Source organism: Macrotis lagotis, chromosome X, assembly GCF_037893015.1.
Source record: "Macrotis lagotis isolate mMagLag1 chromosome X, bilby.v1.9.chrom.fasta, whole genome shotgun sequence".
NCBI classification, from domain to species: domain Eukaryota; kingdom Metazoa; phylum Chordata; class Mammalia; order Peramelemorphia; family Peramelidae; genus Macrotis; species Macrotis lagotis.
Genome location: NC_133666.1, coordinates 371,830,473 through 371,845,373, shown reverse-complemented (window position 1 = coordinate 371,845,373; position 14,901 = coordinate 371,830,473). Strand labels below are relative to the sequence as shown.

Sequence of the window (14,901 nt, the reverse complement as noted above, 5' to 3'; positions counted from 1 at the left end):
GCACAGGACTGCCTGGCATGGTGTGCCGTCATCAATGAGGTTGCTGCACTCTATGAGAAAGGCAGAATTGAAGCAACTCAAAGGAAATGTGACATCCATAAATTTAGAATACCTTCCCCAGGTGTTCACATGTATTATTTGTGTCCAACCTGTGACAGAGCATTTGTTTCAAACATAGTGATGTCATTTTGGAATTCTTTGATAATGAAGGACAAGAACCATAGCCATATTCAATCTTGGGCAAGTCATTTAATCCTATTGTCTTGCAAAAATCCAAAAAAATACATGTCATAAGTAAACATGTTTTGAACAGTAGCAGCATTGTTCCTATATGAACAAATAGGATTATACCTTTAGAACTAGAAAGGGTCATAGTGTTGTAGATGAGATTGGGGTCATCAAGTAGAGACTGAGAGGTTTTGAATAGTGAATGAATTTACATATACACCTGAGATTTAAAACTGCTCAGGATTTATTATAGAAAGTTATAAAGTATACAGATTAAAACTTTTCTCCTCCTAGAAAAGCAGCAGGCATTTTGAGGACAGAAGTGAATAAAAGACTAGGCAAAATTTCTTTTAGGAGAGAGAGAGAGAGAGAGAGAGAGAGAGAGAGAGAGAGAGAGAGAGAGAGCTGGGCCAGGAAGAGCAGGAACCACTACTGAGGGAGTTTTGCCCAGGTTTTTATAGCCTTGTCCATTCTCTGGGTACTAAGGACAAAGGGGAAAACCTTTCCCCCTATGTGACCAAAACTAGGTAAAAGGTTGGAAGTGGTAGTGGGGAAGCAGGGGGGAGGCGGAATAAGGAGACTGTACAAATTTTACATTTAACAGTGGAAAATAGGACATAAACATAATCAGCAGAGAATCAATCCATACTTTTCTGTATCTCAGATTCAGAACCTGTATTTAGTACACAAATATCTGCAAAGAGAAGATCATGCCCCAACAATCCCTCCACTTTGCTTGTGGCTTGTAGCCTTTTCAAGTTAAAAAATTTGTCATCTTTCAATATAACAATAAATGGTCAGACCCTAGAGAAGCATGGAATGACTCATGGGATCTGATGCTGAGTGAAGGGAGTAGAACAAGAGAAAAATGTATGAATTAGCAATAACACTTTGAGATGAACAACCTTTATGGTAGCAGCTCCCCTCTGCAGTTCAGAGAGCTAGGGCAACAGTATTAGACTGGCTCCAGGCAATCTTGTCCTCATCCAGAGAAAGAAAAACAAAACAAAATACCCCCCTAAAAAAACCCTTCAGAATCTGATGCACACTTGTAAAAATTATCTCTTAAGTATCACTCCCTCAATCCTAATTCCTCATATTGAAAATAACTAATTTGTAAATATCCTTAACACACATGTGTCAGAACCATATTAATCTGACTGTTTGCAGCTGAGGGGAGGGGGGTAGGAAGGGAGGGTGGAAGGAATTCTGTAACTTAAAAATATATATATGGATGAAAGTAAATAAGTAAATTAAAAAAAAGAAATTAAAAAATAATTTGCCATCAGTGTGGTAGCTGAACTTGAGGCCTTGTTCATCCTCATTGAAGGTATTTGATAACATGACTGAAAACATCATGCTAAAATGTATGAGAGCAAGGACACATCCTTGTTTTACTGCACTGATGACTGGAATCTCGAGGACATCGCCTACTGTCTAGAACCCAGGCCTGGGGACCTGACATACAATAATGATGAACCAAATTTTGCCATTATTTTCCATAAACCCTTGAAGCTGCCAGTTTCAAAGGTGTCGATCAGATCTACAAATGTTGTATACAGACCTCTGTTCTGTGTCTGGCATTTTTCCTGGAGTCGTTGGGCAGCAAACACAATATCAACTGTTTTTCGACCATTTCTGAAGCCACACTGGCTTTCAGGAAAGTGGCCAACATCCACGTATGGGATCAGCCTATTGATAAGGACTCTGGCCAGTATATTAACCAGCAATGACTAAAAGAAATATACCACTGTGATTATCACAGGACAATCTACTTCCTTTATCTTTTTAGAGATGGATGATGGAGGATCCTTGAAACTTGAGAGATAACCTCTTCATGTCATGTAACCTGGAAAATTTCTAGCAGTTTTTGGATGAGCAATGAAGACTCCAACTTTGTAGATGTCAGCTGGAATAGAATCAACATCAGGTATTTTGTTGAAAAGAGCCTAATAGCATTCAAAACTTCTTCTTCAGTTGGAACTTCAGCTAAGATTGACTTCAACTTCTGCAATGATTGATGATGGTTTATTAAGAACAATATCCCATCTCTCTAGAATCAAGTCACTATGGTTAATTAATATGGATCCATCAACACTGAGTATTGAGATGCACCATGTGTTTTTGGCCTATTAATAGCTTCAGGGCATCATAAAAGCATTTTGGTTTTTACTGCATAACATTGAATTTTATCTGCCTTCTTACTGAGCCAAGAGTCATATATTTCACTCAACTTCACTTGGACTTTACTTTCAATGGAATTAAATGCTACCTTCTTAGAAAATGGATTAATTAGTCTGCTGGTAAACCCTGTGGAGTTCTCCTTTTTCATTTAGCAGCTTATGAATCTCCCCACCATTTTCATCAAACCAGTCTTGGTGTTTGTGAGTGTGCTGGTCCAGAAGACCAAATGTAGTGCTGTATATTAGGTCTCTTATATAATACCTTTATTTATAACCATGTTAAAATGAATTTATATTGAACATAATGTGAGAGAAGAATCAGATGCAAATGGAAGAAAGAAAATAAGAGATTAAAATGACATTGTATATAATAAAACTAGTAAAAATTGAAGATGATAGGTTTTTCGCTTTTTTAAGCTCCAAAGTTCCTTATCTGGAAATGGATGGTATTTTCCATCAAAAGTCTTTTACAATTATCTATGATTATTGTACTGCTGAAATATACAAGGTCATCATGGCTGATCGTAACCCCACGATGTTCTTAATATGTATAGTGTTCTTCCGGTTCTGCTCATTTCACTTAGCATCAATTAATGCAATTATTTTCAGGCTTCTCTAAAGTCCTGTCCCTCATGATTCCTTATAAAATAGTGTTACAGTGCTCACTTTGGCAGCATATATATACTAAAATTGGAACAATACAGAGAAAATTAGCATGGCCTCTGTGAAAGGATGACACACAATTTCATGAAGCGTTCCATATTTTTAAAAAACTGTTGGGATAATTGGAAGTTAGTATGGAAGAAAGTTAGATTAGACCAACACCTAACACCATTTACCAAGATAAGATCCAAATGGTTACAGGACATAGACATAAAAAACAATACTACAAGCAAATTAGAAGATCAAGGACTAGTTAACCTGTCAGATCTATGGAAAGGGGAGAAGAATTGGAGAACATCACCAAAAACCAATTAGATGATTTCGATTACATTAAATTAAAAAGCTTTTGCACAGATAAAACCACTGTAATCAAGATCAAAAGAAATGTAGTAAATTGGGAAACAAGCTTTAAAATTAATGATTCTGACAAAGGACTCATTTCCAAAATATATAGAGTACTGAGTCATATTTTCAAAACAAAAAGCCATTCCTCAACTGACAAATGGTCAAAGGATATGCAAAGGCAATTTATAGATGAGGAGATCAAAGTAATTCATAGCCATATGAAAAAATGCTCTAAATCATTAATTATTAGAGAAATGCAAATTAAAGCTTCTCTGAGGTACCACCTCATACCTCTCAGATTGGCCAATATGACCAGGAAGGATAATGATCATTGTTGGAAGGGTTGTGGGAAATCTGGGACACTATTACATTGTTGGTGGAACTGTGAACTCATCCAACCCTTCTGGAGAGCTATTTGGAACTATGCCCAAAGGGCAACAAAAATGTGCATACCCTTTGACCCAGCAATACCACTACTGGGTATATACCCTGAAGAGATGATGAAAAAGGGTAAAAACATTACTTGTACAAAAATATTTATAGCAACCCTGTTTGTGGTGGCAAAGAAGTGGAAACAAACTAAATGTCCTTCAACTGGGGTATGGCTTAGCAAACTGTGGTACATGTATGTCATGGAACACTATTGTTCTATTAGAAACCAGGAGGGATAGGATTTCAGGGAAGCCTGGAGGGATTTGGATGAACTGATGCTGAGTGAGATGAGCAGAACAGAAAAGCACTGTATACCCTAACAGCAACATGGGAGTGATGTTCAACCTTGAAGACTCGCTCATTCCATCAGTGCAACAATCCTGAGTAATTTTGGGCTGTCTGCAAAGGAGAGTGCCATCTGTATCCAGATAAGGAGCTGTGGAGTTGGAACAAAGTTCAAGGACTATCCCATGCAATTTAGAAAAACACAGATATCTTATTGTCTGATCTCTAAGTATATGATTTCTCTCTCATCACACCCAATTTGGATCAGGGTACAACATGGAAACAAAGTAAAGACTGACAGATTGCTTTCTGTGGGGGAGTGGGGGGAGGGAAGTAAGATTGGGGGGAAATTGTAAAACTCAAATAATATCTTTAATAAAAATTAATTTAAAAAAAGAAAAAAAGAAAATAGTGTTACATCACATACTATACCACAAGTTGTTTAACCAATTCCCAATTGTTAGACATTCCCTCAATTTCCAGTTCTTTGCCACCACAAAAAGGAACTGCTATGAATAATTTGGCACATGTGGAAATTTTACCCATTTTCATGATCTCTTGAGGATGCAGAGCCAGTAGTGGTATTGCTGGATCAAAGGGCAGGTATTTATTGCATTTTGGGGCATAAATCCAAATTGCTCTCCAGAAAGGTTGGATCACAACTCCATCAACAATGCATTAATGTCTCAGTTTTCTCACATTTCTTCCAACATTGATCATTTTCCTTTCTAGTCAAACTGGAAAATTTGATAGGTATGAGTTGGTATCTAAGAAATATTTTAAATTGCATTTCTCTAATCAATTGATTAGATATATTTCCATTTCATTTGACAATTAATCAATTGGGGAATAACTTTTTAAAAATAAATTTAACTCAGTTCTCTATATATATTTTAGAAATTAGTCCTTTGTTAAAACATTAGTTGTAAAATTTGTTTCTGAACTTACCACATTCCTTTTAGTCTTAGTTGCAGTGATTTTGTTTGTGCAAAAACTTTTTCACTTAATGTAATCAAAATAATCCAGTTTACTTTATAATTTATTTTTATTAAAGATATTATTTGAGTTTTATAATCCCCCCCCAATCTTACTTCCCTCCTCCCACCAACTCCATGGAAAGCAATCTGTCAGTCTTTATTTTGTTTCCATGTTGTACATTGATCCAAACTGAGAGTGATGAGAAATAAATCATATCCTTAAGAAAGAGACAAGAAGTCTAAGAGGTAACAAGATCAGACAATAAGATATCTGTTTTTTTTTTTTTTTTCTAAATTAAAGGGAATAGTCCTTGAACTTTGTTCCAACTCCATGGCCCTTTATCTGGATACAGAAGGCAGTCTCCTTTACAGACAGCCCAGAACTGTTCCGGATTGTTGCACTGAGGGAATGAGCCAATCCTTCAAGGTCGAACATCACCCCCTTGTCTCTGTTAAGGTTTACAGTGATTTTCTGGTTCTACTCATCTCACTCAGCATCAGTTCATGCAAATCCCTCCAGGTTTGTTTCAGATGATAGATGATGAAAGATAAGGAGACATTAGAACTGTGGCTGTCTTCTCTCAGCCATCTTGGCCAGAAGTCTTAATCCAGTTTACTTTTAATAATATTCTCTATTTGTTCTTTGTTGTGCTCTCCTTTGCATAGATCTGACATAAATTATTCCTTGTTCTGCTAATTGACTTAAATGTTACCTTTTACCTCTAAATCAGGAACAACTTTGATCTTGTACAAGGTGTGAGATGTTTGTCTATGTCTAATTTTTGCCCTACTGTCTTCCAGTTTTTCTAGCAGTATTTATTGGTGTGAGCTTTTTTTCCCAGAAAATGGATTCTTTGGGTTTTTCAAGTGTAGATTCCTACAGTCAACCCTACTATCTCTTTTGAAGCTAATCTATTCCACTTATACATTACTTTATTTCTTAGCCAGTACCAAACAGTTTTGGTTTATAATATAACTTTAGATTTGGTCTGGTTAGGCTACCTAACTGTATTTTTTCATTGATTCGCTTGATATTCTTAACCTTTTGTTTATCCCTATGAATTTAGTTACTATTTTTTTCTAGTTCACTAAAATAAATTTTGGAAGTTTGATTAGTATGGTATGAAATAAAAAAAATAATTGATTTACAATTGTCATTTTTATTATATTAGCTTGGCCTATCTATGGAAAAATTGACATTTTGCAGTTATTTAAATCTGATTTTATTTGTGTGAAAAGAGAGTTATAATTGTTTTCATAAAGTTTCTGAGTTTACCTTGGCAGATAGAACCCCAAGTATTTTATATTTTCTGAAATTATTCTATTCCATTCCATTCTATGTATGTATGTATGTATGTATGTATTCATTCATTCATTCATTTGTTTGTTCATTCATTCATTCGTTTGTTCACTTATTTGATTGTTTATTCATTCATTTATCTATTTATCTATTAATTTATTCATTCATTTATTTATTCATTCATTTATTTATTTATTAATTCATTTATTTGTTTGTTTGTTTATTTATTTGTTAGTTTATTTATTATGGATTTTGCAAGGCAATGGGATTAAGTGATTTAACCAAGTTCACTTAGGTAACTAAGCAAGGTAACTATTAAGTGGGCTGGAGCTGGACTTGAACTTAGGTCCTCATGAGTCCAGGGCCAGTGTGCTATCCACTGAGCTCCCTAACTCCCCCAGCCTGAAGTTATTGTTTTACAAATATATTTATTTATTTTTGAATTTTACAATTTTCCCCCCTAAACTTGCTTCCCTCCCACCTACCACAGACAGAAAGAACTCTGTTAGTCTTTACATTGTTTCCTGCTATGCATTTCTCTATTCTGAATGTGTTGGGATAGAAATCATATATTTAAGAAAAAAATAAAATATACTAGATAGCAAAATTACATAATGATTCATTTTTTAAATTAAAGATAATAATCTGATTTTCATTCAAACTCCCCAAATATTTCTCTGGATACAGATATTATTCTCAAACAAAGATCCCCCAATATTGTCCCTGACTGTTGCACTATGGAATGAGCAAGTTCATTAAGATTGATGCAATCCCATGTTGCTCTTATGGTATACAATATTCTTCTCTTTCTGCTCATCTGACTCAGCTTCAGTTCATTCAATTACCTCCAGGATTCTCTGAATTCCCATCCCTCATGGTATCAAATAGAGGAATAGTATTCCATAATATACGTATATAACAATTTGTTCAGTCATTCCCCAGCTGATGGATATTTACTTAATTTCCAATTCTTTGCCATCATAAAGAGAGATGCTTTGAATATTTTTGTACAATATTTTCTACATTTGTACAATATTTTTGTACATTTTTATGATCTTTTCAGGGTATAGACCCAGAAGCAGTATTGCTGAGTCAAAGGGTAAGCACATTTTTATGGCCTCTGGTATGTAACTCCAAATTTCTCCCTAGAAAGTTTGGATGAGTTCACAGCTCCAACAATGATGTATTAGTGTCCCAGATTTCCCACATCCCTTCCAACATTGATCATTTTCCTTTCTGGTCATATTGTCAAGTCTGAGAGGTGTGAGGTGGTACCTCAGAGATGCTGTAATCTGCATTTCTCTAATAAGTAATGATTTAGAGCAATTTTTCATATGACTATGGATCACTTTGATTTTCTCATCTGTAAACTGCCTACATATACCCTTTAAATTCTTTTATGAATTTCACTCAGTTCTCTATATATTTTAGAAATGCTTTCTTTGTCAGAAATGCTAGTTGTGAAAATCTTTTCCCAATTTATTGCATTTCTTTTGATTTTGGTTACAGTGGTTTTATCTGTGCAAAAGCTTTTTAATTTAATGTAATCACAATTATCTAGATCATTTTTAATGATATTCCATTCTCTTCCTCTATCATAAACTGCTTCCCTTTCCATAGATCTGACAGGTAAACTATTCCTTGATCTACTAGTTTGTTTATAATATTGTCTTTTATGTCTAAATACTATATCCATTTTCATCTGATCTTAATATAGGGTACAAGGTGTTGCTCTAATGGAAGTTCCAGCCATAATAACTTCCAATTTTCCCAACAGTTTTTCTTGAAGAGTTTTTATCCCAATAGCTGGACAGGTTAACTACTACTTCATCTTCTAGTTTGATTATAATATTGTTTTTTTATGTCTAAATACTGTATCTATTTGGATCTTATCTTGGTATAGGGTGTGAGGTGTTTGTCTAATCTAAGTTTCTTCCATACTAACTTCCAATTTTCCCAACAGTTTTTTAATGAAGAGAGAATTTTTATCCAAAAAGCTTGACTCTCAGGGTTTATGAAACAGCAGATTACTATAAACATTTCCTGCTCTTGAACCTAGGCTATTCCTTAGTTGCATATTTAGCTCATTGATTTCTTCTTTCTCTAATTTATTCATGTAAGCATTTAAAGATATAATACATCCCCTGACAGTCACCTTGAGTGTATCCCATAGGTTTTGGTATACTGTATCATTATTGTCATTATCTAGGATGAAATAATTCTTTCTATAATTTGTTAATTGATCCACTTATTCTTTAAAATGTGGTTATTTAGTTTCCAATTCCTTCTGGGTTTATATCTCCCTAGCCAGTATTGTATATGATTTTTATTGCATTATGATCTGAGAAAGATATATCCACTATTTTTGCCTTTCTGCAATTGAACATTAGGTTTTTTATGTCCTAGTACATGGTCAGTTTTTGTGTGTCATGTACTACAGGAAAAAAGTATATTCCTTTCTATCCCCAATCAATTTCCTCCCTAGGTCTATCATATCTAGGTTTTCTAAAAATCTATTTACTTCATTAAATTTCTCCTTGTTTATTTTATGATTTGATTTATCTAAATCTGAGAGAGGGAGGCTGAGGTCTCTCACTAGTAGAGTTTTACTGTCTATGTCTTCCTGTAACTTTTTCAACTTCTCCTCTAAGAATTTGGAGGCTGTCTCATTGGGTGGGTACATATTTAGTATTAACATTTCTTTGTTGACTATAGTACCTTTTAGGAGGATATAGTTTCCTTCATTATTTCTTTTAATGCTATCTATTTTTGCAACTGCTTTGTCTAAGATCAGGATTGGTCCCCCTCATTTTTTCACTTCAGCAAAATATTTTTTGCTCCAACCTTTTACCTTTACACTATATGTATCTCTCTGCTTCAATTGAGTTTCTTATAAGCATGATATTGTAGGATTCTGGTATTTAATTCCCTCTGATATGTGCTTAAGTTTTAAGGGAGAGTTCATCCTATTCACATTCAAAGTTATAATTACTAACTCTTTATTGCCCTCCATGCTATCTTCCTTTTGTTTGTATTTCCCCCTTTTTTCCCTTTCTCCATATTCTCCAGTGTTTTGCTTCTGAATACCACCACCTTCTGAATACCACCCTCTTAAATCTACCCCCTCCATTTTTTTCCCTTTCCCTTTTCCCCTTCTTTCCTTCCTTCTGTTAGTTGCCCTTTTTCTCTCCCTCCTGGTCCTGCCTTCTCCTTTTCCCCTTTTAATGCCTGAGAGGTAAGATAAGTTGCTTCAATTGGTTGTGTATCTAAGTTAACTTTAAGCCAGGTCTGATGAGATGAAGATTCAGGTGATTCTTCCTTCTCCCTTCTTCCCCTCAATTACAATAGGTCTTTTGTATCTCTTGATGTTATGAGATTTACCCCATTCAGTCTACCTCCAACCTCCCTTCTCCTTGCTGACCCAGTATTTAAGGAGGTATTGTCTTTAAATCATCCTACCTGGAGGCAGCTAGGTGGAGTAGTGGATAAAGCACCAGCCTTGGAGTCAGAAGTACCTGGGTTCAAATCTGGTCTCAGACACTTAATAATGACTTAGCTGTGTGGCCTTGGGCAATCCACTTAACCCCATTTGCCTTACAAAAATCTAAAAAAATCATCCTATCTGAGTCACAGAAATGTTTTGAATGTCCATCTCTTCTGGTTATGTATATTCTTTCTAATAGTTACAATTCTCAAAAATTATGAGACTCTTGCTCCCAAGTGGATATATAGCCAGTTTCATCTTATTGTATAGCAGTTTTTTTTAAACCTTTTCATGTGTTTCTTGAGCCTCCTATTTGATGACCAAGTTTTCTATTTAGCCTGGTCTTTCATCATGAAATTTTGGAAGTCTGCCATTTCATTAAATGTCCATCTATTTTTTCCCTGGTAGAGAAGACTGAGCTTTGCTGGGTAGGAGATTCTTGATTGTATTCAAAGCTCTCTAAGCTCTCTTGCTCTTTGGAATATCTCATACTAGGACCTTCAATCCCTTAATATTGCTGCCTCCAGGTCCTGCATAATCCTTGCTGTGGCTCCTTGGTATTTATCTTTTTTTTTATGGATGCTTGCAGGATTTTTTCTTTTATCTTAGATAGTCCTGGAATTTGGCCACATTTCTTGGTGTTTCTATTTTAGGATCTCTTTCCAGAGGGGATCAATGTATTCTTTCAATAACTATTTTGCTCTCTGGTTCCCTGATATCAGGGAAAATTTCCATCATTAAATCCTGTAATATTAAGTCCAGGCTTTTTTTTCTCTTCAATGTTATCAGGAAGGACAATAATTCTCAGATTTTCCCTTCTTGATCAGTTCTTGAGGTCAGTGGTTTTGCTGATGAGATATTTTACATTTTTTTCTATTTTTTCTATCTTTTGGTTTTTATAACACAATCCTGCTGTCTCATGAAATTATTAGTTTCTATCAATTGAGGAAAGAATTTGATTCATTTATCTATTGTAACTCCTTTTCCAGTTAGTCTATTCTACTTTGAAGGGTATTTCTATTTGCCCTAATGTAGTGTTAACAGAATAATTTCCTTTTTACATGTGCCTAATTGAGGATTTGAGAGAATCATTTTCCTTTTGCGTTTGCCAAGTTGAGGATTTGAGAGAATAATTTTCTTTTTGCAGTTGCCCAACTGAAGATCTGAGAGAGTTATTCTCATTTTATTTTTGTTCAATTGTATTTTCTAGGGATTTGTTTTCTTGTTGCAAGATGTTAAATTTCTATTGCAATGTGTTAATGTTCTCTTAAGTTTTTTTCCCAGTTTTTCCATTTGATTTTTAAACTTCTTCCTGATTTCTTCAAGGAAGTCTTTCTGGGCTGGAGACCAATTCATATTCTTCTCAACAGAGCTGTATTAGAATCTGTCTCTTCTAAGTATTTCTCCATGGCTCCCCCTTTCCTCTGGCCTTTTTTCATCTTGTTTTGGCAGGGGAGCTGGTTCTCAGAGGTTTGCTTTGTTCACTTGGCTTAGTAATTACTTGGGCCAGCCAGTAGGGGGTGCTAGTTGCTTTTTGTGAGGTGAGGTCCTCGGGAGCAGTGTCTGAGTTGATCTTGAAAACTGGACTGAATGCTGGGGATGGGAATTAATCTCTTTCTGTTGAGTGTACTCTGCCACCCAGTGGGTGTGGGGTGGTGCTGTTTTTGTTTGTTCTGGGAAAAGGACTCCACCGAAAGTATGGACCTCTGGTCCCTGGCCCAGCTGGTTGTTCTCTGGGTATGCTCTGAGACTCTGTGCTAGAATTGACCCTTCAGTTGCTCTTCTCCCCCTGGTCAAAGTCTCTGCAACTAAAGCTTGTTCTGGTACCCACCAGTAACTGAATTCTCCACGGCTGAGGCTGACCTTCTTGTTTCCCCCAGCTTCAGTCCCCAGTGTTGATCCTCTGCTGTCATCACTCATTTCAGCCAAGGTCCCTTGAGACAGACCTTGGTAGGTGTTCTTGTAGCTTCTCTTTCTTGGTTTTGTTGATCTAATTTCTATTAAGTGTATTCTCTCATGTTGTTTCTGAGAGGAAAGAGAGAGCTCCTATCACAGTGTCTGTCTTCTCTCTGCCATCTTGGCCAGAAGCTAAGATAAGTTTCTTAACTTAAGTGAGTGTGTGTATGTTAAGCCAAATCTGATGATAGCTAGATTCAGGCATTTCTCACCCCCTCCCTTCTTCCTCTCTTTTTTTTTTCTTATGTAATGTGATTTACCTCATTCAATCTCCTCCATCCTCCTGTTTCTTATTGTCATCCTTTTTTAGGAAGTATAGTTTTTAAATCATTCTATCAGAATCACAGTTAATTCATGAGTGTCCATTACTTCTGACAGTACATTCTCTGTAATAGAGTTCCAGTTCCTAAGATTTATGAGAGTCTTTCTCCCATGTGAGGATTTAATCACTTTTATCTTATTGGATAGCAGTTTTTTTCCTCTTTATCCTTTTTTTAAAACTTTTCTTGTGTCTCCTGAGCCTCATGTTTGAAGGCCATATTTTCTATTTAGCTCTCGTATTTTCATCAGGAAAAGTTGTAAGTCTCCTATTTCATTAAATGTCCATCTTTTCTCTCTGGAAATGAAGGCTCAGTTTAGCTGGATAGTGAATTTTTATTTTATTTTTATTTTGACTTTTTTTTTTGCAAGCAATGGGGTTAAATGACTTGCCCAAGGCCACACAGCTAGGTTATCATTAAGTGTCTGAGGTCGCATTTGAACTCAGGTCATCCTAACTTCAGGGCTGGTGCTCGATCTGTGGTACCATCTAGCTGCACCTGAATAGTGAATTTTTGGCTGCATTCCAAGTTCCTTTGGTCTTCATAATATCATATTCCAGGCCTTTCGATCCCTTAATGTTGATGAAGCTAGGTCCTATGTAATCATTTCTGTGGCTTCTTGGTATCTAAATTGCTTCTTTCTGGCTACTTGCAGGATTTTCTCTTTTATCTGATAGTTCTGGAATTTGGCCACAAAATTCCTTGCTGTTCTCATTTTGGGATCCCTTTCCAGAGGGAATCTTTCATAACTATTTTGCCCTCAGGTTCCATGATATCAGGGCAATTTTCCATCACTAAATCCTGTAATGTTAAGTCCAGCCTTTTTTTCTCTTCAATATTTTCAGGGAGCCTACTCATTCTTAAGATGTTTCCTCTGGATGTATTCTCAAGAACAGTGGTTTTGCCAATGAGGTATTTTACATTTTCTTGTATTTTCTTATTCTTTATTTAATAGATTCTTGTTGTCTCATGATTTCATTAGTTTCCACAGAATTCATTCTTGCTTTAGAGAAGAACTTTCTTCATTTACATTTTGCAACTATTTTTCCAATTGGTAAATTATATTTTTGAAGGAGTTTTCCATTTTTCCAATTGAAGTTTTGAGAGAATTATTTTCTTTTTTTAATGTCCACTTGTATTTTCCAAGGATTTGTTTTCTTATTGCAAAATGTTAATCATATTCTCCTAGGTTCCTTTCTGAAATTTTCCATTTGATTTTTAAACTTTCTGACTTCTTCAAGGAAGTCTTTCTGAACTGTTGACCAAGTTATATTCTCCTCAAAAGTTCCAGATCTCTCTGAGTTAGGGTCTTTATTTTCTAGGTACTTTCCTATGGAACTCCCTTTTCACTGGCCTTTCTTGCTTTTCCTGAGCTCTTGTGTTGGGGGAGGGGGCTGGTTCACAGATATTTGGTGTTGAGATCCCTAGAGGGCATTTCTTACTGGGTTTGGTAACTCCAAGTGGGCTGGCCAATATGGGGTGCTAAAGCTTTTGCTCACTTGGCTTAGTAAATCCAAGTGGGCCAGTGAGTAGCAGGTGCTGGTTCCTTTCTCTGGAGTGCCTGTGTGTGGTGCTGCTTGATGCTTTTCTCCTTGAACAGTATGGGATGAGCTCTGGGGTGAAGTATTTAATCTCCCTATTCAGCTGAGATAGCTCTGCTGCCCATTCCTGAGACTGGAGGGAGGTGGGCTGTTACTGAGTTTGTTCTGGGAAGAGGACTCTCTGAAATGAAAGCATGGAGTCCTCTGTCCTCCAGAGTAGTCGAGCCCAGTCGATCGATGTCCAGCTGTATTTTACATTTCTTTGAGCTGGAAATATCCATCTAGCTCCACTATAGTGCCACAGACAGCGGCTCCCACAGCCAAAGCCTCTGTGGCCTAGTTGGCTCTCAAACTATGGCTCCCACAATCAAAACCTTGCTGCTGATCTTAGGTAAGTCCAGTTCTCAAACTGCCCCCACTGGCTCTTTGCTCTATGACCCCAGATCACCCATAATCCTGGAAGACAGACCTTTATTGTAGATGTTCTTCTCTCAGCTGCTTTTTCTGAGTTTTGTCAGTCAAATTGGTTTTAAGAGGCGTGTTTCATATTATGTATGAGGAAAGTCCAGGAAACCTTAGGACAGTGCCTGTCTTCTCTCTGATATCTTAGCCAGAAGTCCTGAAGTTATTTTAAATGGGATTTCTCTTTCTATTTCATGTTGCTGTATCTTATTAGTAATGTATTGAAATCTGGAGGAATTAAGTGGCATTGCTGAAGTTGCTAATTGTTTCCGGTAGTTTTTAGATGATTTTAAAGAGTTCTCATGATTATCATAGGCAAAAACTGAGAGTTTTGTTTCCCCATCTGTATTGTTATTCCTTCAGTTTATTTTTCTTCTCTTATTGTTAATGTTAACATTTCTTATAAAATATTGAACACTAGTTGTGTATAACAGGCAAACTTTTTCCACCCTTGATCCAACTAGGAATGCTTCTAGCTTATCCAAGTTATATATTACGCTTGCTGTTGGTTTTAGATAGATAATGTTTTTCATTTTCAGGAACATTACATTTACTCCTATGTTCTCTAGTGTTTTTCTTAATAGGAATGGGTGCTGTATTTTGGCAAAAGTTTTTTCAGCATCTAATCAGATTCATGATTTCTGTTAGGTTTATTATTGATATGTTCAATTATACTGATAGATTTCCTGTTATTGAACTCACCCTGTAATTCTGGTATAAATCCT

The 14,901-nt window shown here is 36.0% G+C and overlaps 1 non-coding gene across 1 annotated transcript; it reads left to right on the top strand.

Annotated features, from left to right (window-relative positions):
* The first annotated feature begins 3,069 nt into the window (after positions 1–3,069).
* LOC141503636 (U6 spliceosomal RNA) lies at positions 3,070–3,178 on the top strand. The gene has a single exon (XR_012472980.1). It is a non-coding gene; the product is annotated as a U6 spliceosomal RNA (small nuclear RNA).
* Positions 3,179–14,901: the final 11,723 nt, after the last annotated feature.